The 26,929-nt window shown below is 47.0% G+C and overlaps 1 long non-coding RNA gene across 1 annotated transcript; it reads right to left on the minus strand.

The window, feature by feature from the left end:
- Positions 1–729: 729 nt before the first annotated feature.
- LOC109272991 (uncharacterized) lies at positions 730–7,116 on the minus strand. The gene is made up of 3 exons (XR_002082692.2): positions 6,925–7,116; positions 3,261–3,429; positions 730–1,428 (listed from the first exon to the last, which is right to left on the minus strand). It is a non-coding gene; the product is annotated as an uncharacterized LOC109272991 (long non-coding RNA).
- Positions 7,117–26,929: the final 19,813 nt, after the last annotated feature.

Below are 26,929 nucleotides of genomic sequence, written 5' to 3' on the forward strand. Positions count from 1 at the left end.
TAAATATTGGCCCCGACACGTTGGTCATTGCATGCATATTCACCTTTTTTAAATGGCTCTAAGCCCTTGAAATGTCAGGCTAACAGAATTCAGGAAGTTACACCTGACCTCTACAGGGCCAAAGACTGGGAAAGGGGCGGGGGCAGCCCCGGGCTCCAACAGTAAAATTCAGCATCAACACTGACACTGATTACTGCCTCTACTTTCTGTTTTCTTGGCAATGAAATCCACAAACCTTCCATTTCTGAACCTTTGCCCGGTTTGGGAAGCTGAGCCATCAAACGGAGCTTTATCTTGTGAGGGTGAACAGGTTTGAATCTAAATATAGCAGTCCTATAGACCTATCAGGATTTATTATCTATTTATGTCCACGTTTGCACTGGCATAGTTTTAACAGCCGCTGTTTTACCAGAAACCATGCAAACCCAGCTACTGTGGTTTTGACAACGTTGATATTGAAAAGAAATATGTTATTTCTCCAGTGTAGCTCTGGAATGAAGTGACCACGAGTGAGTCTGTTTCTTATAAATTTAGAGGTTGTTAAGTGCGACGAGAGGCCTCGGCCAGTCCCCTTTGTTTACTGAAGAAGAAGCATGCCTCATCGCACGTTGTCAGTGGCAAAGGGTAACCAGAACCTTTGCCCACAGTGCCTTAAACCATGCCACCTAGCACAGGACATGCAAAGAAGGCTGCTTCCTGGGGCAGGGGCGGGGTGGGGGGCAGGGAGGGGTTGCACAGCAGGTGTGCTCCCGGTTCTATAAAGGCAGAGGATGGGAGAGTTTGGCTCTCAGCCACGTCCACACCCTACTCCTCACCTGACCATTAACCGTTCTACCCAGAAGCTCCACTCACCATCCTGCAGCTAGCTCTGCCAATGGGGCAGCCCTAATGTGGTAGATTGGTTCCCAACAACCATTGGCACCCAACACAATTCTACTCTCCTTCTTGGATGCCCACTTGAGTTGTAGACGCTAGAAAGCTAAAAACTACATTTCCCAGACTCCTGTGCAACTAGGGTTACTGATGTCACTTAGCCTCAGCTCATCAGATGCAAGCATGTATGCCTGGGAGGGTGGAAGAAGGTAGAAGTAGTCCTTTTGTCGTCTCTCTCAACGGCCAAGCTTATCCGTGAAGCCATTTAGCTCCCTTGTAGTAGTGCTAGGGTCTCTAGCTCCATGGGTGTCAGGGCATCCTCTTTGCTGGTGTGGATTACAGCAGATATGGGCTGCTTCTGGAGCCGGCAGGAGCAGTGGTGGCCTCCTGCATAGAATGGCTTCTGGATGGCAGGAACCAGTGGCTTCCTTTCCATTGAAGAGCCCATATTTCTTTGGCAGTCAGTTCTGCACTCCAGATATGGGACTCGTTCTTGAATGGACAACCTAGTCTGCTTCTTCAGCATTCTCAACGATGCCGTAAGGCATTGAATACCTTAGGAGAAACATAGCAAACAAACAAACAAAAAAACCCCACTTCTTGCTTAAACAACGTAAATTGATTCTATTCTCTGTAACTGACATGTAAGCAATACATCAAGAGAGGGGTCTAGACTGGTATGCCCCTCGCTATTGAACACTCACCACGTGCCAGGAACTTAAGTTGGCAGCCTGCGTAACTCTCTCGTTGAGTCTTCACAAATGGAAAAATAAAGCTGGAGGTCAAAGGGGTCAATAACCTCCCAAAGTCCACAGCAGCCGGTGCCAGAGGAAGTGAGACGCACCTGATCCCCAACCTGGTTTCAGGACTGGGATAATCATTGAATGCCCGGAAGCAATGGAGTGTGGGGACGCCGAGCAACATTGCCTGGACCCCTACTCCCAACCCTACCACTGATTAGGGAACTACTTAACTTCTTTGTAGCTTGGTTTCCTTACCTATAAGTTGAGGATAAAATGGTCCATAACCCATAGGATTGCTGTAAAGGTTAAATTGGCTAATACACGGAGAATGCAGGTGTGTGGCAAATGTGAGAGAATCATTGGCTGCCATTAAAGATATCCCCCCATCAAAGGGGGCAAGTTGGACTTCAAGAAGTGAGCATAAGCTGGTCCCTTGACCCTTTCCAGACATGCTGATGTTCAGAATAAGATGTCAGACTGACCAGAACTTTGCCAATGTTAATGGATTCCAATATTGGCATCAGAGACAGCTGCAGTGTGACAATAAGACCCCAAACTTGACGTCTCTGGGCCTGGATGGATGTCACTCCCAGTTCTGTATCTTTCTACTTTGGCGACCTTGACCCTCAGTCCTTTAGAATCTTTGAGCCTTTGCCTCTTTGTGTGTAAAATTTCACATTACTATATAGCTCCTGGGTCGTTCTCAGGTTAAATGGGAAGGAAAGACGTGGCACGGTTTGGTCAGGCTTCTTTTGGTTGAGATGGCAAAGCTCTATTCAACATAAATGAGCAGAAATTGCAATGCCCTGGTTGGCGGATTGTGAGGAGGGTCCATACGCAGAGCACGGGAAGTACAAAGATAAGGCTAGTGTCTCTTTCTCAGTTTCTCTTCTCTGCCAGGGCCACCACGTCAGCACAACCTCTCTCACTAGAGACTCACTCACAGGTTCGGTGACAGAGAAACACTGGCTTTAATGTTCTGTCCCGCTTAGGGTGGCCAACTGCCTCCCTTTGCTGGGGACAGCAGGGTTTCCCAGGACGTGGAAATTTTTTGTGCCCCAACTGGGAAAGTCCTGGGCAAACTGGGACAAGTTGGCCACCCTCCTCCATTCCCAAATCCAACAGTAAGGGACCGGTTGGCCCAGCTCGGGTCAGCAGCCACCCGATATCACCTGACAGAGGCCAACGGTGCAGGTCACGCTAGAACACGTTAGTCCCTGCGACAAGCCATAAGAGTTTGGGGGGCGAGATGTCCCCTAGGATGTTAAGGGAGGGGGGCAACAGACAGAGGATCCTGTAATTATCTACCATGGACCCAGGGTAGGGATTCAATGAAGGGTCCTATATTCTTTCATTCGCCACTCATTACAATAGCCCCATTTAGGAATGTCTCTAAGAAAAGACTAAGGAACTCAACGGAATCTTTTGACCCCAGAAAAAAAATACAACGGATTTGCAAATTGCAAAATCCAAAATGCAATGGGTTTACAATGGAAATCCAAAGTCAGAGCATAAGGTAAAAATCACCCGGAGTCAAAACGGTTATCCACCTCTAAGCCTTGTGATCTCACTCAGCACGGTGCAGCGTTCCCTTAAGAGAAGCGAGCTGAAACTGGGGCCACCTGAGGAAGAACAGGCTCTTACCAACTGTCAGAAAGTCACTTTGGGACACGGATTTCTTGGATGAAGGTGGTGGACTAGCCTGCACAACTGAAATAGTCATTTCTCCCTAGTCCACACGTTGCAGGCAAACATGGTGATTTCAGATGCTGGAAGGTGATGAGATGTCCTGAAAAGATTAAGCGTCTAGGACCTGAGAGGGACAAACAGAAGCATTGAATAGCACCCAACCTTCAGAAATCAAAAATCATTAGGTGGATGAAATGACGCATTTATCCTCCATAAAACAAAGAGGTGTTTGCAGTGTTTGTTCGTTTGAGTTTTTCACTTTTTTCATAAAGAACGATCTCCACTGACACTTTTATATTATTCCTCAGAACTGACCACCGCCAATAACCTATACAACAGTAGGGACAGCGGAAAGCCCATTTTGCTGGATGAAGGCACATCATTCATTCCCGTCTCCGGGCCTTTGGGCAGCAGCACACCCAGCAGGGATTCAGGACGACAAAGAGGAAGCATAAATAGCAGGATGCAGGTTGGACCAGAAAAGCATCACGGACGATTTTAGTTCCTTTCCCTACTGTAGCTGAGGAATGAGGCAATCCCCCTCAGCTATTTAAAACGTGGATGAGGGGCGCCTGGATGGCTCAGTCGGTTGAGCGTCCGACTTCAGCCCGGGTCACGATCTCACGGTCCGTGAGTTTGAGCCCCGCGTGGGGCTCTGGGCTGATGGCTCAGAGCCTGGAGCCTGCTTCCGATTCTGTCTCCCTCTCTCTCTGCCCCTCCCCCATTCATGCTCTGTCTCTCTCTGTCTCAAAAATAAATAAACGTTAAAAAAAAATTTTTTTTAAAAATAAAACGTGGATGAGCCGCTCCTTTTACAGAGACTGTGAGGGCAGCTTACACCTTGGGTTGGTTTTTGTTCTTCGCTGTTTCTGAACAGGTGAGGGGGTGTCAGCATCCCCAGCTTTGATCTGCTGGCCCTCTCGGAAACCTAGTCTCCACTGAAACCACTCCCCCAAAAGCCTCATCGTCAATGAAGTCTGGCCATCTTCCACGCCCCATGCAGCTTTCTTGAGACCTCCTTGACCCTCTCGAGGTGCCCAGACCACCTTACCTGAGGGGTCTCGGGTAAAGAGGTTACCACCTCTGCTGCCTCTTCCCATCAAACAGCCCACCTGGTCGTTCCACCGCTTTCCCTCTCTCCGGCAGCCCCCTGTTACCAGGAAGAAGCTCCGCGGTGTCTGTGGACAGGCCCTCCTACACCGGCCTTCCCAAATCCTTGACCTCTCGTCTCCATCATTTTTCCTCACTCGCGTTCCGCCACCGGGTGCCTTCACCACAGAAAGTGCTCCCTCTGATCCCAAATTCAGACCTTCCTCTCTCGGATGGGATGAGGGCTTCTCTTCCCTTCAGCTTTCTCTTTCAATGACTCCCAGCACCCTACTGAAGTGCCCTCAGCAGCTCCCATTATCTACTGACCACCCCCCCCCCCACACACACACACACACCTTTCTCCATCACTCCACCACCCTCTATACTCAACTTGGGTTTAACACGTTATTCAAGCCTTCCCCTACCAACACCCTAAATTCCTTGCCCCTTCTTCCATCTCTGTCACCAGGTGAAACTTAAATGCCAAATCCACCCAATGCTATCTTCTTCCCACGTGCACCCAGGCTACTAAGAGTGTTGGAGCAAATGGCATATCCAGAGTGGTACCATCAAGAAGTCATGCTCACCAGCACTGTCTGGGCCTCTCACTCTGCCTGGCATCCAACGGTGTCTCCTTGATCACGTCACCCTCCCATCCTCCGCAAGCACGATTTCAGACTTACATTCTGCTCAAATTTCCTGTCTACACTCCACCCTCCTCACTCGCAGTGGGTGACGGAGAAACAAGAAGGAGGATGAGAAGCAAGAGGAGAATGTCCTCAGTGCCCACCAAACCCCCTACCCTGCCTGTCCTTCCCACCTTCCCTCCTCCCGCCCAAGGGGCGCCCCTTCCCCCAAGTTCAAGGCCCCAGGCTCCTCCCCATCTTAAAGACCCCATGCTCTCAGTTCAGCCCACTGCCCAACACCTGCCTGCATCTTCGACCTCTCCTTCGCTAATGACGTTTCCATCAGCATTTAAGCTTCTCAAGCCTCTTACACCTTAGATCGAACAAGCCCTTCCCTAGCCCCGTGTCACGGCCAGCTGCCACCATACCCGTAGCCTCCATGCGCGGCCAGATTTCTTGAATGGGAATCCATGTTTCCCAACCCTCATCAGCAGACCATGTGAATCATAGTCATCAAGGAAGTTTAAGTTATATATAGATATAGAGTTAGAGACAGAGACAGAGACAGAGATAGAGATAGAGATAAAGAGAGAGAGATAGAGATATAAAGAAGCCAGATACTGAAGGCTATATATTATATGATTCCACTTATATGAGATTTCCAGAAAAGGCAAAACTATAGAAACAAAAAGTAGATCAGTGGTTACCTGGGGCCATGGGTGAGCAGAGATTAACTGTGAATGGGCAAGGAAACTTTTTGGGGGTGACGGAAATGTTCTAAACCTGGTTGTAGTGATGTCTGCACTATATAAATTTACGACTTTTCAGCAAACTCTATACTTAAAATGGTTGAATTCTATGGTCTGTAAATTATATCTTAGTCAAGCGCGCGCACGTGTGTGTGTGTGTGTGTGTGTGTAATTTTTTCACTCAGAAGGCAGAAGGAAAAGGAACCTCGAAAGCTCAGGTCCGAGGAGACCAGGCTATGGCAGACACAGGGGGTTTTTGCATGGAAAGAAGGTGAGTCCCGCCCTTCATCCTGGATAAAAGATTCCCAAGTGGAGGGAGCAAAATGGGTGAAGGGGCCCAAGGGGTACAAACTTCCAGTTAAAAAATAAATAAGTCATGGAGGTGTCACACACAGCATGGGGAATACAGTCAAAAACATGGCATTAAAACTTTGTATGGTGATGGCTGGTAACTAGACCTACTGAGACAATCATTTCACAATACATGCAAAAGTTGAAGCACTATGTTGTACACCTGAAACTAATACATTGTATTGTATGTAATTGATCGTATGTCAATCACACTTCAATTACGAAAAAGAATTCCCAAGTTGGGAGAAAGGGAGAGTCAGAAGCAAAGTAATTCAGATAGTAGCGGGTTCCTAAGAAGGAGTCCCATGTTACCCTCCCTCCACACCCCAAGATTTGAGTGTAGCAGCAAATGAGAAAATTTAAGAACGATTTCTGGAACCCTGGAGGGGAGGGGCCTATGCCCCCATCCTGGGTGGAGCCCTGAAGAATGTGGCTAAGCTCTAGCAAAAAATGGCTGCACTATGTCTAGGCAGACAGAGTGTCAGCCCCCCAGAAAGTTCCCCTTTCCCTATCGTGGTGTGAGAGCAGCAGAAGTTTCCAGGTGCCCTGAAGGGCCACAGAGAAGCATCACATGTGGAGGGAATGAGGACAATGGACAGTGCAGCAGACATCAGCACGAACAGGTGGCGAGTAAGAGCCTGGCCCCTGCAGCCTCATAACCTGGGTGTCCCATCAGCCTCCAGATTTTCAGACCCAACCCCAGGGAAAGAGGAAAGTTGCCCTGTGTTGGCAGATTCGGTTTCTGCCATTCTGAGGTTCAAACTAGACATCCAATTGAGAATTGAGCAAAATAGAGGAATTCACCTTTGAACTTTGAGTTGCGGTGCCTCTAGGCGGAGAATTGAGTGAGGCAGCACCCGTGGGGTAAGCCAAGAGTAGGAGACTGAAATGACACAACTGTCCCAGCTCTCCCAAGTGAATTAACCAACGAGGAACTTTGTTTTTCCTAGATTAACAAGGAGAAAAAACATAGGAGCCTCTTCAAGCGACAAAGAGAGTCAGTGCTCAGCACTGAGGGTTTTTCTTCCCCCCACCCCCACCCCGCCACACCCCAAGTCAGTGCTTCATCCTTATTGGGTGCCAGAGAATGTGGTGGCCGGAGAGGAGTCCATTATCTGGGAGAGATAAGGCTCAGCCTGAGAAAGTGGAGATAGAAGGAAGCTGGAGACAGCGTGGAGGCACATGCCTCTACCGTCTGCTCTGGCCTCGGCCACAGCCTTACCCCACCCCGGCGGGATCCAGGGCCCTGGAGGGATCCCCAGGGATCCCAGATCCCCAGGAGGGATCCCAGCCCTCCCCTACAGCCAGTGTGAGGGCAGAACGGCATACAGGGCAGAGCAAAAAGCGTCCGTCACCAAGGCAGGAGCCCGACCCTCCCACGGCCAACCTCAAATGAAATCCTGAGTCTGAGCAGGTTGACACGTGGGGTCCCGGTGCAGCAGGAGGAAGCAGGATTAGTTGAGGCAGGAAGGTGGGGCCCTCGACAGTCACGTGACTCTGAGCAAGTCACTTCTCCCTGCCTCCGTTTCCCCTCTGGGAACTGCCGGGGACGGTAGGGAGAGCGGCCCAAGAGCGAGCATAGATTCTCAAGGCCACTCTCGAGAGCTGAATTCTGATTCCGTTTCAGACCCGTCAAGCCAGGCCCCAGCCTCGTCCACCCACACCTCGAGGAGGAAAGGCTTTGCTAGGGGTCCCAGCCTCGTCCCACGCCGGGGCTGCTGTTTTCTTTGCTCCCTACCCTGTGTTGTCACACAGACACACGGGCAGGGCAAGTCTGAAAATATCTTTTCTCAGAGAATACATTGATTAGAAGGTTTATTTCTCTCTTCTGCGACGGAGACTAAGGGTAAGACACCAGCACCGCGCGTGGAAATGTAACCCAAGCGCTACAAAATCGACCTGTACGGTCCCGGCAGATGCAAACAGCTCCCCAGGCAGATCATTTCCTTCTCCTCTTACGAGGAAGCATCACCCCACAAATGCATACACCCTGGGTCTTGGCAATTCATTAGCGCTACCTTCCCAGCCTGAAGCTGTGGGTCTGTCTCCCGCGTCATCTGAAAAATCAATAAGGAAGCAACAGCTGAGCTCCCAGTCCTTCCTGGGCAAGCAGAGGAGTGTTAGCGAGGCTTATCGCTGGGAAGCTGGAGCCTGGGTGGCAATCCTGAGTCCAGCCACCAACCCCCACGTTACAGGACCCACTCCCGGACACGTCCTTCTCTGGGTCTTTTTCTTTTTCACGGCGAGCAACTTAGTTACTTATTTAACGAACCTGGACTAGTCCGCTTGGAAGTTTCGCTCCAACCACGGTTGGGACATATTTATTTTTTTTTTCTTTCTAACTTTCAGACAGCCACTGTAACAAAAATTCACACCAGCACAAGACTCCTCCTTTGGCAAGGCACCATAGCCATTCCATTCCAATCGACTCAGGCTGCTGAACTGGATATTTTGAAATGGTCTAACACCCACTTTATTAACATCAGGGCTAATTTCTTTTGAAGGGAGTTTCAAGCCGCCAGGACTTCGATGCTAGGGTTAATTGGTCTGTTTGCCACTGTTTGTCAGAACTGTCTTTAACGAACATCTTCAAAGGCCGCTCGGATACCGGCCCCCGCCTCGTCTGAAATGCCTCAAATGTCTTTATCAATGCCAAAAATGCAGTGAGTGAAAAAGGGCTTTTTACTTAATTATTTCTGAAAACCAAAAAGGGGGATTCTGCGGAGACAGATAATGAGAGTTGACACAGTGAAATTAAAATGCGTGTCCAGGCAAAGAAAGCCAAGAGGGCCGCACCCCTCCCTGGAGCCAGCACATGGGGAGCGCGTCCCTCCTGGGCCCAGGGCACCAGACGGCAGGGACGGGGGCTTCGTTTCGTCTCTTGGAGCAGATGCCATTCCGAAACCCACGCTGATTGGGCCGCACGGGTTGCCTAGCAACCCGCAGGCCAATGGCATCTGGCTCGAAAATGCCAACATCTGCCCAGCATTTCGAGTCTAATTTTTAATTCGGACACTTAGGTCTGGAGACGGGCAAGAAAGTGTGTCTTTGGAAACTAAACCAACATTGATTTCTTGCTACGATTCCCCCCCCGCCCCCCCCCCACGCGAGTCATGGTTTATGATGCTGTTTTTCACAACCCCTCCCCCCCCACCCCCCACCCCCGTCGACCTTCCTATTTCCGGTTCCCTTTGGGGGTAGAGGTGAGTAGAAAGGGGGAAGAAAGTGGGGCGGCTCCTAGGTAGCCAGAAGAAGAGAGGGGCAACGTGCCTTCCGTTTTAAACAGAATTAGGAACGCCTCAGAGCAGAAGAGGAAAATAGTTTGGTCTCCATTTTATTGCAAATTACGGTCGTGGATCCACGTCTCCGCCCAAGTCAGGTAAGAAATTAGGATATGTCTCTTGACAACCCCTACCCGATGGTGGGGCCTTGGGGCTACGCAAAGACGTTTGGGACCGCACCTGGGGAGCTCAACACTGTTTTCTTCTCCCCAGGAGAGCTGCCTTACCACCCCAAAAGGAAATCAGAGACACCAACTAGCGGAGAAACTGAGACTCCCAACCCCTACTAAGGAGGTCACTTCAGGATCCCTAAACACAGCTCACATGTTGAGGATCTCGGTCTCCACTGCAGGAAACCCACACATGCCCGGGTTCTGTTTTTGGCCCTGGCATACCTTGGCAATTGCGGCCTGCAGTCCCCCCCGCCGACTAAAGTCCCAGCAATCAATATATTTGCATGTTGTTTGAGTAACAATGCAACAGAAACCCCCTGAGGGAAATCAGATTTGGAAGGAGTAAGGGCAGCTCCAGAACAACACCTTTCTTTTAAAAATTCCAAATGGCATTGCAAACTGATGCAATCACTCCACCGGCCTCTGCTTGAGTGAGTACGTTAGCCTTCGCTCCTTCCAATATAGAGAGGTCAGATTACCTGCTGGAGAGCAAAGGAAGCCCTAAATCATTGGACGCAGGGGAAAAAAAATAGCCAGGGGACGCTGAGCAAGGAGGGGACCTTCAGATCTCCTTTTAGGGTAGGGTCTCTTTAACTGGACAACTTCTGGAGGGCCTTAACTGGACAGCCTCTGGCAGGAAAAAGAAAAGTGTGCTGGGGGCTTTGATTAAAATAAATAAATAGATAAAACCCTTACACATTCCCCTCCCCTTTCAGCGTAACACCCCAGCCCCTGGTGAGGTTGTGGCCATTGGTTTTTGCCAAGAGCAGGAGATCTGATTACTGTTATCTCTGCTTGCATAACTACAAATGTTATCATTACTGCTCAACTGATACGGCTCTGTTTTACAAACACAAAGGAAGACTGTATGTACCCTTGCCCTCTCACCAGAAGGGCTGATTTAAAAGAAAAAAAGAGAGAGAAGGAAAAGGAAGGGGGGGGTGCGGCTGGGAACCGAGAGAGGCAGACCTGCTGAATGAGCCTTTGAGAAAGAATTATGTGATAGGTGTGTGTGTGTGTGTGTGTGTGTGTGTGTGTGTGTGCGTTTTTAAAATGCTGCTGCGAAAGCTAAGAATTGAAAAGTATTCAATGGGCATCATGTCAGAAGCACAATGATTTATTTCGCTGGTTCATTTTCAAACATGAGCTTTCCCCTTCTTCCCTGAAATGTGTTTTGGGCCCGAATCTTCAAAATGGGAGGAACAGAGGTTATGCAGAAAGCCCCGGGTCTGATTCAAGATAAACAAGGATCCGATTCTGAATATGACAGTGGCATATCCCTGGCCTCCAAAGGGCCTCGTCTGCTTGCCCAGACTGCAGTCGCTTCTCTGTCCAAAACTGTGGGGGCGAGAAGCAGGGTCCCCTCTGGCTAACCCCCGCACCCTGCCCCACAACGGGAGCTGTGGGTTATAAGCCCTCCCCGTTCGACCACACCTACGCTGCCTGAGGCAGTCCTCCTGGTCGAGCTCCTCTAAGCCAGAGTTTACACGCGCGCGCACGCGCGCGCGCACACACACACACACACACACACAGCTCTGACTTCAGTGTTTATAGTCAGGAGTACAGGAAATACGACTTCTTTATTTTCCTGGTGCCATCCCACAAAGTTGAAGCCTTGTCACCATTAATTCCCACTCTTCCTCCAGGATCACATCAAAGTTCCTGGAAGCTCACTCAGGCCTGGGTATAGGAGGCAGGCCAGGGAGGAGGGGGGGATCTGATGTGCAAGGGGGCCATCTCTTCAGACCACAGCTCCCAGTAAGACGGCCTTTGGCTGGCCCCCATCCGCACCACTCTTGGCCATACTGGGCTGCAGAGACGCAAAGGGAAACAAAACTTCGCTCGGGCCCTCCCTTGTTCGGCTCCTCCTAGAACCCTGTGCCTCATTTTTTTAGCATGTTTTTTTTTTTTAATTGTGATCTAATTTGCATACCATAAAAGCCACCCGTTGAAAGGATAGGATTCAGTGGGTTGGGGTTATATTTGCAAAGTTGTGCAACCATCACCACTATTGAATTCCAGAACATTTCATCATCACCTCCGAAAGAAACCCCGCCTATACCTAATTTTGAACTCATCCTTTTGCATTCTGTGTTCTAAAGAGGGTCCCAAATGGCTTAAGCCTCAATCCCCGTAGAAATTAAATCCACCCCTAGATCGGAAACCTGCAAAGCAGCCTCAGGCCAGCCTCCTGCAGGCAGCAATCTCTACTCCAGAACCAGATCCACCGCGTGAGGCGGGACAGAGAACTCAGATGCCCCCACCTGCCCTCGCCTAGAAAGCAGAGGTTTCCAGGGTTTGCCACACCTTCCCCGGGGCCTTGGGAGTCGGGAGTCCCCTTCGGAAGGACCCACCTGAGGCCAAACTCTCTTTTCTTCCCTGGGGGCTCTTCCCAGTCCTGAGAACCCTGGGCCCTATCTGCTCACCTGTTTCTTCTCTTAAACTCAAAAGGCAAGAATTTGCTTCTTTTGTTCTCTGAATTGTGTCTCCCTTCCCCCAAGGCTGGGAAGAGAAAGCAGTAACTGCCTCACCAAAGGTCACAAAATAACGCAAAGCAGTGGTTACCAGAACCCACCAGGGTTCATTCATCCAACTACTGGCCTGATGCACAGGAAACACACAGCCCTGGTCTTTAAGAGCTTGAAGGTCACTGCCCCGACACTTCTCAGAGGAGTGCCAAGGGTGAGGCCAAGTGGCCTGACAGCGGGGACCTTCCTTGAGCATGATGCCATCTCCCCAGATAAGGAGGTGGCTTTATTATCTCCCTTTAAAATTGGGGGAGGTGGGTGACTGAAGGCCTGGGACCCTGTCTCCTTGCCACCACAATCTGAGGACAGTGGGGCCAAGGGCTGTGCCTGTGAGCTCCGAGCCCTACTTGGGGCATCAGGGCCCTGGGTCCTGGCCTACCGGGAAAATCATTCATTCCGGGTTATTTATTCACTTATCTCACTTTCTCAGTTTACTGTCTATAAGTCAATAAGCTTTGGCGCTAACCCTTTGTGAGATCTCCTCTCCCTTCAGGGATACACTTGATTTATGTTTCTATTTCATTTTATCTGATTTTAAAGACTGAGAAATTGGGGCGCCTGAGTGGCTCAGTTGGTTAAGCGTCCGACTCTTGGTTTCAGCTCAGGTCATGATCTCGTGGTTTGTGGGTTCAAGCCCTGCGTCGGGCTCTGTGCTGACAATACGGAGGCTGCTTGGGATTTTCTGTCTCCCTCTCTCTCTGCCCGTCCCCTGCTCTTTCTCTCTCTCTCTCTCTCTCTCTCTCTCTCTCTCTCCCTTAAAATAAATAAATAAACATTTAAAAAAGGACTGAGAAATTAATTAGGGCACAAAAGAGCTCAGAACCCCCCCTAGGGTGGCCTAGGCCAGACACTCAAGAATCACCACTTGCTCCCCTGGGAGAAGACTGGAGAAATGATGGCACCAGTCCAGGTGGAGGAGCCCACGACCAGCGCCCCCTCTGCCAGGAAGGGCAGCCCCGAGGTTGGAGCCATTATAAAGTGTCCAGATAATGGTGATGATGCCCACAGTGGCCATAGTGACAGCAGCAACTTCGCTGTGCTTGCCGTGCAAGCACAGTTCTGAGCTACCTCATGCAGAGCTCTGTTTACTCTCAGCACCATTCAGCTATGAGAGAGGAACTGTTACTGTCCTTATTTTGCAGATAAGGAAAAAACACAATAGAGAGATGAAAAGTTTGAGCAGTGATTTTATACTGCCTACCTCGGGAGCCTGTTCTTAACTGCTGCTCTGTGCTTCCTGAAGCAGGGAAAGCCAAGAACGAGCCACCCTCTGGTTCCAGGGCACAGAGATGCCCTTCTCAGCCTGGACTGAACAATGAAGTGAATTGGGGCCTCCCTCAGGTCATGACTGAACTTTTACTGCTTTGTTTGCAGTAGGAAACTGAGGATATCTGACTTCAAAAGCAACAATCTCAATTTTCTAGAGGGGGAAGATGAATCCCTACCTCACACCATATAAGCAAATAAATTCCAGCTATACCAAAGAGTAAACAATATATTGAAATCATAAAAATACCAGGAAAAGACCATAAAATAATATTACAATATCAGAATAGGGGACACTATTATAAATAGTCACTTAGCTCAAAAATCTTAAAAAGGAAGAGGGAAGCACTTTCTCTGGAGGAGAAACACAACATCATTAATAAAGCTAAAAAGTAAGTGATGAGCATATTACAGACATTAGCCTCCTTTGCTTTGTAAGTATCTCTTACAAAACAAAGACCAATAATCCAACAGAAAAAAAAAGGCAAAGGGTATGAAAAGTTCATAGCAAAGAAATTACAAAATATATTAAACAGTGTACAACCTTGCTCATAATAAGAACATTCCAAATTAAAACTACCCATCTGGTTGGCAAAGATCTACAAAGATTAGCAAGGATGTAGGGAAACATATCCTCGCCCAGTGCTGGAAGGCATCCACTCAGCCTCTAGGGACAAGCAATAAGGCAACAAACCTTTGATCCTACAATTCCACTTTTAGGAATTTAGCCTATAAATATGCCCACGTATGTAGGAAGTGATTATATACAAGAATGTTTATTGTATTATTGTTTTTAGTGGTAAAAGATTGGAAGTAACCCAAATATCTGAGAAGCCTAGTTAATTGAACTACGGAACAGATTGCTGTGTAGATATTTTAAAGGATGCAAGAGAATGAAAGTGGGATCCTTACCTCACACTGTATACAAAAAATTATCTCAAAATGGATCAAAGGCCTAAATGTAAGAGCTAAAATGATCTCTTAAAAGAAAACATAGGAGCCAATTTTCATGAGCTTGGATTTGGTGATGGATTCTTAGATGTGGCACTGAAAACCCAAATGACAATGATAACAAAACTGGATAAATTGGACTTCACCAAAGTTAAAAGTTTTTCTGTATCAAAGGGTATTATCAAGAAAGTGAAAAGACAGCCCACAGAATGGGAGAAAATATTTGCAAGTCCTCTATCTGATAAGAGAGCAGTATGCAGAATATATAGAACGCAACTCAACAACAAAAACAACAACCCGATGAAAAACATGGGCAAGAATCTGAAGACATTTCTTCCAAGAAACACGGATGGCCAATAAGCACACAAAAAGATACTCTCAGCATCATTAATCATTAGGAAAATGCAAATCAAAGCCACAAGAATCTACGTCACATCCCTACTAGGATGGCTATAATAACAATAATAATTTAAAAATGGAAAAAAAGTGTTTAGCAAGGACATGGAACATTTGGAACCCTCATAGGTTGCTAGTGGAAATGTGAAATCATACAACTGCTTTGGAAAACAGTGTGATGGTTTCTCAAAAAGTAAAACATAGAATTATTATACAACTCAGCAATTCCACTCCTAGGTACATACCCAAGAGAGTTGAAAATGCGTGTTCAAATGAACTTTTGTACCTGAATGTCCATAACAGCATTATTCATACTAGCCAAAAAAGTGAAAACAACCCAATGTCAATCAGTAGGTGAATGGAGAAACCAAATGTGCTCTGTCCATACGATGGCATAGGATTCAGTACTAAAGGGGAATGGAGTTCTGATACCTGTTACAACGCAGGTGAAGCTTGAAAACATTATGCAACTGAAGAAGCCAGACACAAAGGACCAGCTGGTGTATGATGTCATGTATATGAAATGGCTGAAACAGATCCATGGAGAAGGAAGGAAGATCAAGGGTCGTTGGGCACTGGGAAGGGCAGGGCTGGGTAGTGACCCCTTAATGGTTATGGAGTTTCACTCTGAGGTGGTGAAAACGTTCTGGAATTAGATGGTGGTGATGGTTGCAGAGCCCTGTGAATGTGCCAGTAGCCACTGAATTGTACATTGTTAGGTGGTTAAAGCAGTAAATTTTATGTTACGTAAATTTTACATCAACTAACACAAGGATGAGGAAGTCTTCTGTGTATCAACAGAAATAATCCCTGGGGCGCCCGGGTGGCTCAGTCAGTTGAGTGTCTGACTCTTGATTTTGGCTCGGGTCAAGATCCCAGGGTTGTGGGATAGAACCCGTGTTGGCCTCTGCACCAAGCATGGAGCCTGCTTAAGATTCTCCCTCTGCCCCTCTCCTCCACTTGTGTGCTCTCTCTCTCTCTCTGGAAAGAAGGAAGGAAGGAAGGAAGGAAGGAAGGAAGGAAGGAAGGAAGGAAGGAAGGAAAAGGAAAGAGAAGAAGAGAAAAGAAAGGAAAAGAAAAGAAAGGAAAAGAAAAGAAAAGAAAGAGAAGGGAAGGAGGGGAGGGGAGGGAACAAAAAGCCCCTAAGATACGTTTTTAAGGAAAAAGAAAAAGACAAGTAGACTACTATGGAACTGTGGCTATACATGGATCATAGGTTTTCTCTTAAATGCATTAATTGACCAAAATTGTACTTGTGTTTGTTTGTTTGGGTTTTTGCTGGGTTTTTTTGTTTGTTTTTGTTTTTTTTTTAAGTAGGCTCTACACTACACCAAGCATGGGGCTTGAACTCACTACCCCTAGACCAAGAGCTGCTTCCTCTACCAACTGAGCCAGCCAGGTGCTCCTAACTGACCAAGTTTTACTAGAACTTACTTCCCCAGGACTAGCAGCAGAGAAACAGACCCACACCCCGACCATCTCCAGGCTGGGGGGGAGAAACACACCCTCCCACAAGGGCAGCGTAGCCGCTCCTGGAGGCCTTGCCAAGGCCGGCCGGCCATGTTTACCCAGGGTGCCCAATCTGTCAGGCTGCCACTGCTCCCCCACACTCGTGCTGGGCCGCAGCCGGCAGCCCCTGGCTGGGGCTCACACCCTCTGATGCAGCTGCAGAGAACGCATCATAAGCAGCCGAGCGGGGGGAGACCTGGCAAGCGGACCAACGTGGAGCCTCGTTGTGTACGTTTTCTTTCCCCGCAACCAAAGCCGACCACCAGCCAGCCAGTCTGATCCGGCGTGGTCGTTTCAGCCCAGGACAGGTACAGAGGCAGCCTGTAACGGACCGCAGATTGGTACCAGCCCCCAAGTTCATATGTGGAAGCCCTCATCCACAATGGGATGATTTTAGGACGTGGGGCCTTTGGGAGGTGATTAGGTTTAGATGAGGTCATGAGGACGGGGGCCCATGAAGAGATTAGTGTCCTTATAGAGAGGAAATTCCTAGAGCTGCTCTCTCCACCATGTGAGGACACAGCCAGAAGACGCCGCAGGAAGCAGGCCCACGCTAAATACAGAATCTGCCATCCCCTTGTTCTTGGACTGCTACATTCCAGCTCAGGGACAAACAAATGCAGTTTAAGCCACCCAGTCTATGGTATTTTGCACATCAGCCTGAACGGACCAAGACAATCTCTAAGAGTGGCCCAGAGGGAGAGCAAAATGTGCAAAGCTCCACCTGCCCGGCAGGGGTGTGGAGTCAGCATGACGTGGGAGCCCCAGCCCCTGCCCTGCATTCCAGGGCGCCCCTCTGGTGTGAGCGGCCCTCCCCGCCGGGTGCCGTCTTCATGTCAAAAGTTAAGCATTTTTCGTAGAGCGTGGCCCAAAGTGCAAGCCAACGACGTCGCCTGGTGCTCGGCTGCAAAAGAAGAAATTTAATCCGTCCCGACACTGGAAGAAAAACTGGCTGGAGAGAACTCTTTGAGAGACAGCACAGTAGTATATTTTATGGGCACCTGCAGGGATTTTCAAGGATAGTTTCGGCCATACGTGATCCTCGCCTCAGGGGATGGCTTTTGAATCTAACCCCTGAGTCAGATGGGACTCCATTGTAATAAGAACAGAGTACAACCAACTTCTAGAAGATGAGAAATGGGAACATTTGCTTCCCAAAGTTTCCCCTACCACCTCTCACCACCTCCTTCTAAAAGTAGGTACAGATCGCATTTGTTATGGAAGGACGAGCCTGCCTGGGTTCAAAACTTACCATGTTCCTGCTGATCTGTACACAAATCTCACCCGAATGACAATACTTATAGAAGGTAAGAAATCTTGTCCTCGTTTTATTAGTGGAGAAAAGACTCCGAAAGGCTAAGCAATTACCTGAAGGTAAATAGAAGAGTCAGTGATGGTCCCCAATCTGCGAGGTCCAAAACCTTTATTCTTCTTGATCCCTTCGCCTTCTTATCCTGGTCAAATCACACTGGTTATCTCACCCACCTGCTTTTTCCCCCTACACTAATTTACTTCACGATGCAACTTCGCTCCTTCTACTCAGGCAACTTCCTTGTCTGCAAATGCTCACTGGGGAGATCTTAAGACCAACCTTACCCAGAAACTCGTTACCACACATACCCAAGCCAACCTGCTGGGTCCCTGAAACTATGCTACTGCATCATGGATCAGTCTCTCCAGTAGCTTCTAAGCCGTTCCACTAACATTTCTCGTCTCTTTTTAACTCCCATGGTACTCCAAACACCGCTCTCTTCCAAGACTACCTGCAGCTCTTACTATTTTCCTGTCATTGATTTCGTGCTGGGGTTTCTAACTACCCAGTACAGATCCCATGCTTTCTTTTTTTTTTTTTTTTTGTCCTTGGAATCTGAAACATCTCCCAATTTACCACCATCTGCTACCTTAATTAATAGGCTGTTTACCTCCCCTGTAAGACCTTGTAGCGATCCTCTTGGACTCCATCCCTAACTCTGTGCACATTGTAGGCTCTCATTAGTCTTGGTTTACAATCCAGCTTTCAATCTATTTGACAGCTCTCATCTCCAAGCCAATTTGAATTCCACTTTTCTCATAAGATTTCATAAGACACAAATACGCTTTTTTGAACCTGGAACAAATTACATCTAGTACATTCCCTCTGTCCACTCCTTTTATAATTTGAAGAAAGAAGAAGAAAAAAAAGAACATCAGTCTGGTGCGTTTGATACAAAGTCACCGGTTCTTTCTGTTCATTGAAGTCTCAGGTTTGCATGACTATCTCTAGGGAGTTCCCTCTGTCACATAGCACGATGTGGTGTCTTCCTCCAGCCCCTCTCTGCCCCGGCACACGCATTAGCAGATCTGAATCGCGCACAATGCAGTTGTGCCCAAATGCATAACGAAGGAGATAAATCAATAAAGCAGTTTTATAACCCGAACAGCCAACATCACTTACAGCCGGAGGTGACTGGTGAGTTCTTCAGTGTAGAAAACAACTTACCACTGGATTTTTTTTGTTGTTGTCACATGAAATGGTCATCGTTGCATCAAATGCAATCGGTCGTCCTCTGTCCTTTCTTCACGGGTCCAGTGCAAAGAGGTGGAGGGGCAGGAAGGAAGGTCGGCATTTCTTAAGCTCTTCCTGTGTATCAAGTCCTGAGCGAGGGGTTGGCTTCCTACGCTTGATCTCGGTGATGTTTTCAATGTAGCTTCATCGGCATCACCTGAAGATATTGGTAAAGAGGCGGCTTCCAGACTCGCTCCCAGATTTTCTCAGTCAGTAGCTCTGGGCTGAGGCCCAGGAATCTGTTTTTCAAAAGTGAAAAGCTTTCCTGATTACAAAGTGAACTGGGGAAGCACCGAATTCTCAAAGCGGCCCAGAAATGTCCATTTCAACCTTTCTTGTCAGTCATTTGTTGGATGAGGAGGCTAACATGCAGAGAGCTTAAATCATTTGCCCGGCATCAGAGAGGAGGGACGTGAAAGCCCAACATCAAAGATGAGTCCATAGGACTCTGGGACCCATCTTCGCTCCGTGATTCCATACAGCCTCCATTTTGATGGGAAATTTAATTCTTTGTTGTTGTAATAGGAGATACCACAGCCTCATTTTTATGAAAGTGAATATTCAGCACTGCCAAAGACATGTCGTGGACACTAATGTGCATAGCTGCATTATTCACAATAGCCAAAATGCAAAATCACCCAAGTGGTTGGAATGGATGGAAGATGAATGGGATGATCGGGAGATGAATGGAATATATATATATATATTTTTGTAATGTTATATTTATAATACAAGATAATATATTTTCTATTATACTAATTATATTTTATATCATATACATAATATTATATGTATTATTTATAATACAAGATAATATATTTTATATTATTATATTGTTTTATATTTTATATCATATAATATTATATGTATTATTTATAATACAAGATCATATATTTTATATTATTATTATATTGTTTTATGTTTTATATCATATATAATATTACATGTATTATTTATAATACAAGATCATATATTTTATATTATTATATTGTTTTATATTTTATATCATATATATTATATGTATTATTTATAATACAAAATAATATGTTTTATATTATTATGTTGTTTTATATTTTATATCATATATATTATATGTATTATTTATAATGCAAAATAATATATTTTATATTATTATTATATTGTTTTATATTTTATATCATTTATATAATATTATATGTATTATTTATAATGCAAAATAATATATTTTACATTATTATTATATTGTTTTATATTTTATATCACATATAATATTATAGGTATTGTTTATAATACAAAATAATATATTTTATATTATTATATTGTTTTATATTTTATATCATATATATAATATATATATAATTCCTCCATAAAAATGAATAAACTTCTTATATCTGTTACAACATGGATGAACCTTGAAAACTTATGCTAAGGGAAATAAGTCAGACACAAAAGTTCCAATATCCTATTCTGCTCCTATGAAGTGCCCAGAATAGGCAGATTCATAGAGACAGAAAGAGACTAGAGGTTAGCGGGGGCAGGGAGAGTTACTGCTTAATGGGCAGAGTTTCTGTTTAGAGTCACGAATGGTGGTGGTTATGCAACATTGTGAATGCACTTCATGCCCCTGAATTTCACACTTAAAAATGGTTAAAATGGTAAAATTTGTGTTCTGTCTTACCATAATAAAAAAGCAGAGGCTGCTTCAGATTCTGTGTCTCCCTCTCTCTCTGCCCCTCCCCTGCTTGCCCTCTGTCTGTCTCCCTGAAATAAACAAACATTAAAAAAAAATAAAAACAAGAAGAGTGGGGCTATGAAGTAAGCCTCAGAGACTTTCTTCCAGTTGCCCCTAAAGTTGAATGAAAACCGTATTTCTGGTTAATTGAGATCTCCATGTGATCATCGCATCACTGTATGTTACTCTTAGTGCATTTTTCCCGAGACGAAGAAAGGGAGGGAGCATTTTGGTGGGTAGGGGATAAAGTTAGCCTGTTCCTGAGACCCTGCAGCTGCTTGTCCCCAGGGATCTCCCCTTCAGTTCCTGGGGTTGCCCCCCACCTTTAATAGGGTCCATTTTTCGAGGAAATTTATGGCCCCTGCCACACAAGGATTCCTGACGACCATGGCACACATTTTTTTTTAAATATTTATTTTTGAGAGAAAGAGACAGAGCATGAGTGGGAGAGGGGCAGAGAGAGAGGGAGACACAGAATCCGAAGCAGGCTCCAGGCTCTGAGCTGTCAGCACAGAGTCGACGCGGGGCTCGAACTCACGAGCTGTGAGATCATGACCTGAGCTGAAGTCAGATGGCCAACCCACTGAGCCACCTAGGTGCCCCAGAAGTCAGTTAAACATCTCTTTTTTTTTAATTTTTTTAAAAATGTTTATTTTTGAGAGAGAGACAGAGCATGAGCAGGGGAGGGGCAGAGAGAGAAGGAGATAGAATCTGAAGCCGGCTCCAGGCTCTGAGCTGTCAGCACAGAGCCTGACATGGGGCTTGAACTCACACACCATGAGATCATGACCTGAGCCGAAGTCGGATGCTTCCCAACTGAGCCACCCAGGTGCCCCTGCACACGTTTGATTAAATGATTGTTAAAAACTTCTGTGTAAAAAAAAAAAAAAAATTGAGCTTGAGATATAATTGACAAATAAAAATTATATACATTTATTTATATATATATTTAAGATGTACAACTTGATGTTTGACATATATATATATATATATATACATTGTGAAATGGTCACCACAATCAAGCTAATTAAAATATTCGTCACCTTACACGGTTACCTTTGTGTGTGGGCACGTGTGTGGTGAGAACACTTAGGATCTCCCCTCTTCGAAAATGCAAATTTTTAAAAACATATTATTGACTACGGTCACTGTGATTTGCATTAGATCCCCGCAACTTACGCGTCTCGCGCAACTAAAAGTTTGTGCGCTTTGAACGACGTCTCCCCATTATCCCCACTGCACAGCCCATGGCAACTGCCACTTAGCTCTGTGTTTCCTGTGAGTTTGACTCCCTTGGATTCCACATATGAGTGAAGTCATGTAACAGTTGTTCTGTATTTGGCTGATGTCACTTAGCATCAGTGACATCTGATGTCCTCCAGATTCATCCATGTTGTCACAAATGGCAAGGTTTCCCTTTATTTTTTTAACAGGTAGTGATTTTTTTTAATGTTTTTATTTTTATTTTTGCGAGGGAGAGAGAGACAAAGAGAGAGAGAGACAGAGTGTGAGTAGGGGAGGGGCAGAGAGAGAAGGAGACACAGAATCTGAAGCAGGCTCCAGGCTCTGAGCTGTCAGCACAGAGCCCGATGCGGGGCTTGAACCCACGAGCTGTGAGATCACGACCTGAGCTGAAGTCGGACACTGAACTGACTGAGCCACCCAGGCGCCTTAAGATTTCCTTTTATAAGGCTGAATAATATTCCTGTGTGTGTGTGTGTGTGTGTGTGTGTGTGTGTGTATCACATTTTCTTTATCCACTTGTCAACAGACATTTAGAAAATTAAAAACATATTTAAACCCTCTGATCCCGGGAAAAGGCATTCCGTGCCAATTTAAACCAAACGCAAAGTTTTCCTTTGTGAAGGAAGTATCTCATCTGAGATACAGAGTGCCCAGCACGGATGATGCTAAGACCCCTTTTACAGCTCTGGAGCCTTCTCATTCAAAGACAAGATGAGAACAGGAGATAGAGAAGGGAGGATTAGGGGATCATTCAAAGTAGTTAACTTACTTTTTAAATTCAGTTTGAGGAGTTATTTAAGGGCGTGTTCTTCTTTTTTGGGTTTTTCTAGACCATTCGTACCTCCAAGCAAAATGTGACCGCATCCTCCAGATCAAAGCTCGTGCAAAAGGATGCCCGATAAAGAAGATTTTAGGTACATGGCAGTTACGGCTTGCGTGCTTCTGCAATCTGTTCTTTCTGAGGAAGCCAGCCAGCAAGCATCTGCGTGCAGGCCCAGCACTTAGTCTTTGCAGAGGGAGTTCAGGGTGGAGAAGAAATGCAGTGGTAGCGGGTCCCCATTTATCCTGGGGCCGTGCGTCCGTTTGATCGCAGCGAACGTCGCGGTGAGGGACGTCCATCCCGGGTGGAACGTGAGCAGGCCGATTTAACACCACACCGAAGCAAGACACCATTAATCTAGGCCCGCAAGGGAGTCAACATTAGATCTCCCGAGAGCCCAGAAGAGAAGAAGGCTCAAAGCAAGGCGTTCTAAAGCAGCAGCAGGAATAGCGTGGGCTTTAAGTAAACTGCGGGTTTTGTTAGAAATATGTTTGGTCCTCTTTTAATAGTTAACCTGACCCCAGCTCAGGAATCCAAGATACTGAGTAGTCTATTGTGCACCTGGACCAAACTTTCAAAACCTTAATTACTTATAATCTTGGTTTCAGTAATAATCTCAGTAATGCTGGTCTAACCTTCCTCTTTCACTGCTCCCAGATGCTCCACACCAACATCTATCTTATCTCCAGCAGGACACTTCTGGTTGTTGTTTTTTTTATGATTTCAAAACATAGCTTGAAAATGTCTCCATTTTATCTCGGAGCAGAAGCAGTGTCATTTGCCAGCCCAAATGTTCTCAGTCACAGTTTCCCTGCTCACTCGGGGGCCACGGCTGCTTCTTTCAGCCCGGCCAGCCTCCTGCTGAGACAGAAATACAACTCATTTAGGTCAATGATTAAATTGAAAGTTATAATATCACTAATTAAGTGCGAGCAAAGAGAGAACCGAAAGGCAAACCCCCAAACAAACAAACAAATAAACAGGTTCTTTGAGAGGGTCGCCGCGGCACCTGTGCTCCCAAACGGTACCCCCTCTACGCCCCCACCCGAAAGCAGAAAGTCTCAGGAAAGCCTTTGAGAAGGCCTCCCCCGTGCCTTGTCACTAGGGTCTCCGCTTTCAATCTCAGAACAACCACTTATTGTCTCCGAAGCACTTTTTTTTTTTTTCTTAGAGCCTGTGTGCTCGTTGGACTGTGGAAGGAACTTTCCAGAGTCAAGCTCATTTCTTGAGACTGCCAGCCTGGAAGGAGCTGGGGAAGAAAACGGACGCCGGGGGTGGGGGTGGGGGTGGGGGGAGGTGGGGAGAAATTGAGGAGATCACATTGAGAACGATTCCTAATGCATGTAACTCAGGTGCGGTGAAGTCAGGGGACAGCTTTGGAGAGTAAAATGGCCATCGAGGTCAGGCATATGGTAGGGCCAAGGCCAGGACTAGGGTGCCCCTCTGGCCTCACCTTAGTCCTGGCCCTGGATCCTCAGATGCCCAGGGACCAAGGAGAGCAAGAACAGATTCCATTCTCCAACAGGGCTTGTTTAAAACAAGACTTGGGGCGGGGCGGGCTGGCGCGTCACAGCAAGCCCAGGCCTGTCCGCCCGACTTGGCAATGAACTAGCAGTTCACACACCTCAGCTAGGCACGTCCTTCAACCCATCCCGCAATCACCAAACGCCTCCCTGTTGATTCCCACCCCAAGTGGCCCGGAGAGAAGAGCTGGGGCTCCCACCCAGACGCTCTCCCCGACTCCAGGAGGCTCCCCAGCCATAGATAGAGTGTTCCTGCTTCATTGTGGTTTAGAGGGCCCATCATCCCCGTGATGATGCGCTGATAGTTCCCAAGTAATTAAACAACGCTAGGAGTCTTTTACACAATCCTCTAATGACTAGTCTTACCACCAGAATTACACCCTACAAAGCCTAGCTGATGCTACTGTAGACTCTTGGGAGCTACAGAGAATGGGAGAAAGATCCCAAGAGAACATCGCGTCTGCAGTCATGATGTGGGAGTGGGTACAGTTTCCCAGTCTGGTGGCACAGCCGGGACAGCAATTCAGGGGTTTCCGTTGGACCACCCCAGCCCCCAAAACCATAGAGCCTCTGGCTAACATCCAGACTGGCAGGGCTGTTTTGTATTGTTTTTGTTTTGTTTAGTGTCTTAGTTTTACGGAAAAATGGTCGGAAAGTACAGAGTTCCACAGAACCACAGACCCTCCCTCTATATTTCCCCCTACTATTAACATCTTGCATTCATGTGGCTCATTTGTTCTAATCGATGCACTGATATTGATACATTATTATTAACTAAAGTCATAGTTCGCATTAGGGCTCACTCTTGGGGTCGGATATTCTATGGGTTTTGGCAAACGGGTGATGACTTGTGTCCACCATTACGCAGAATCACACAGAACAGTTTTACTGCCCTAAAAATCCCCTGTGTTCCACTTACTCATCCTCCCACCTCCCCACGCCAACGGGGACACTTTCTGATGCCCAATTTACGAGAGAAACTTGTGTGTTTTTCTGTATTTTCCCTTGAAAATAAACGTCGGTGATTTGCTCGGGTCATAGGATCATTAGAAAGCTGAGCTCGCAAATTCTTGCGAAGACTGGGCAAGATTACACGGCACCTCCCGTGTCCTCTGTACAGCATGGAGAACGTAGGCTACTCACCGGACCATAGCAGCCTCTCTCCATGACTCGGTGGCAGAACCAAGCTCAGTGGCTGCCCACCTTCCAACCCTCATGTTACCCAACAACAGATGGGAGCCCAAGCCGTCCAGACCGTGCTGAAGACGAGTAGTACCCAGAGACTGTGAGAAAGCCAAGAGAAGACAGAGCTGACCGACTTAGAACAGCGGTTCTCAAAGTATTGCCCAGGCACCCCTGCGGGGGTCCCCGAGACCTTTCCAGGGGTTCGTGGGTTCAAAACAATGTCCCTGACAACGCTAAGGAGTGATTTGCCTTTTTCATTCTCACTGTCTCAGAAGTAGATGGTATTTTCCAGAGGCTCGGTGATCTGTGGTATTGGGACAGGTCAAATGCAGAAGCAGCTAGAAGAATCCAACTGTCTTCTATGAAGGCCGATAATAAAGAGTTGTAAAATGCTAAATAATGCCACTTTTCACTGTCTTTTTGTTCTGGAAAACATCATTAATTTTCATTTTCAGAGTTACGGGTGTTATATATGTGATGGGTTTATTATTGCTACTTTATGTGAAATACATACATTTATGTCTTTCTCAGCTTTAATTTCTAATATGATAAATATTGACAGCTAGAACCCACGCCAACAAGAGCTTTTTTAGAATCCTCATTTTTAAGAGTGTGAAGGAGCCTGAGATCGGAGTTTGACAACCACTCATATACAGCAAAGGATCTGGAGTCAGACAGACCTGGGCTAAAAACCCAATTCTGCCATTTGGATGAGTTATTCACCGCCAACAACCCCCCCCACCGCCCCAGCCACCCACCCACCTAGAGCCTTGGCCGCTTTATCTGTAAATGGTGATAATAATGTTTATTTCATGGGGAGGCTGCAAAGATTAATGATCTGACGCGTGAAGGAGCGCCCTGCGTGGTCCCTGGCATAGATGAGACAGTCAATAGGCAGGAAGAGAAGGAGGAGGAAGAAAGTTCAAAACTTAGTCCTCATTCTCACAATGTACGTGCGGCGGGGCTGTTCACATACCGCTCAGGCTGTGCGTGAAACAGTACATGACCAAAGGGGCCCTCTCCCCTCTGTGTGCTACGAGCGATGGTAGGCTGAAGCTGGGGGGACTTGCGGGACAGGAGGGTTTCCATGAGCAGAAGGGAAGGGTATTCTTCTTCTGCTCTTGTCGGGGAGGGAATAGCATGATGAAGGCTGGGGAGGAGCAGTGGGTAGGGCCGCCTCATGGGACATTGAGCGGACGGGCCAGCCAGCTCACGCGCACACCCAGGCACATCCGCGCACACGAGTCCGCGCTGAATGAGCAGATAGCCATGAACGTGATCACATCCAAATTCAAGCTTCTTGCACAACCATAACATAATTAACAGGAACTCGGTGCATCGCGGCCTCGTGAACACGCAGTTGCCAGCCTTTTTCCTCGGTTGCTTCTCAACCCTTGTCTGCTTACCCAAATCCCAGGTCCCACCCGGAGATCTGGATATAACGGGTCTGAGGCAGAATCCAGACTTCTGTATTTTTACACCCGTTCCAGATGTGCACCCAGAGGAGAGTCCTCCCGTGCAATCCGGGCAGGTACCCAACAAAGATTTGAGAGTTTCTGCTTTAGGAGGATGTCGGTAACATAACTGGACGGATGAGGCATAGGGAGAGGCGGCCAGGCCACTCTGCTATGCGTGCAGAAGGCTCTGGCCGCAGGAAGCAAGACCGGCAAGAAAAA

Source organism: Panthera pardus, unplaced genomic scaffold (assembly GCF_024362965.1).
Source record: "Panthera pardus isolate Hobbes unplaced genomic scaffold, ASM2436296v1 HiC_scaffold_22, whole genome shotgun sequence".
Taxonomy (NCBI): domain Eukaryota; kingdom Metazoa; phylum Chordata; class Mammalia; order Carnivora; family Felidae; genus Panthera; species Panthera pardus.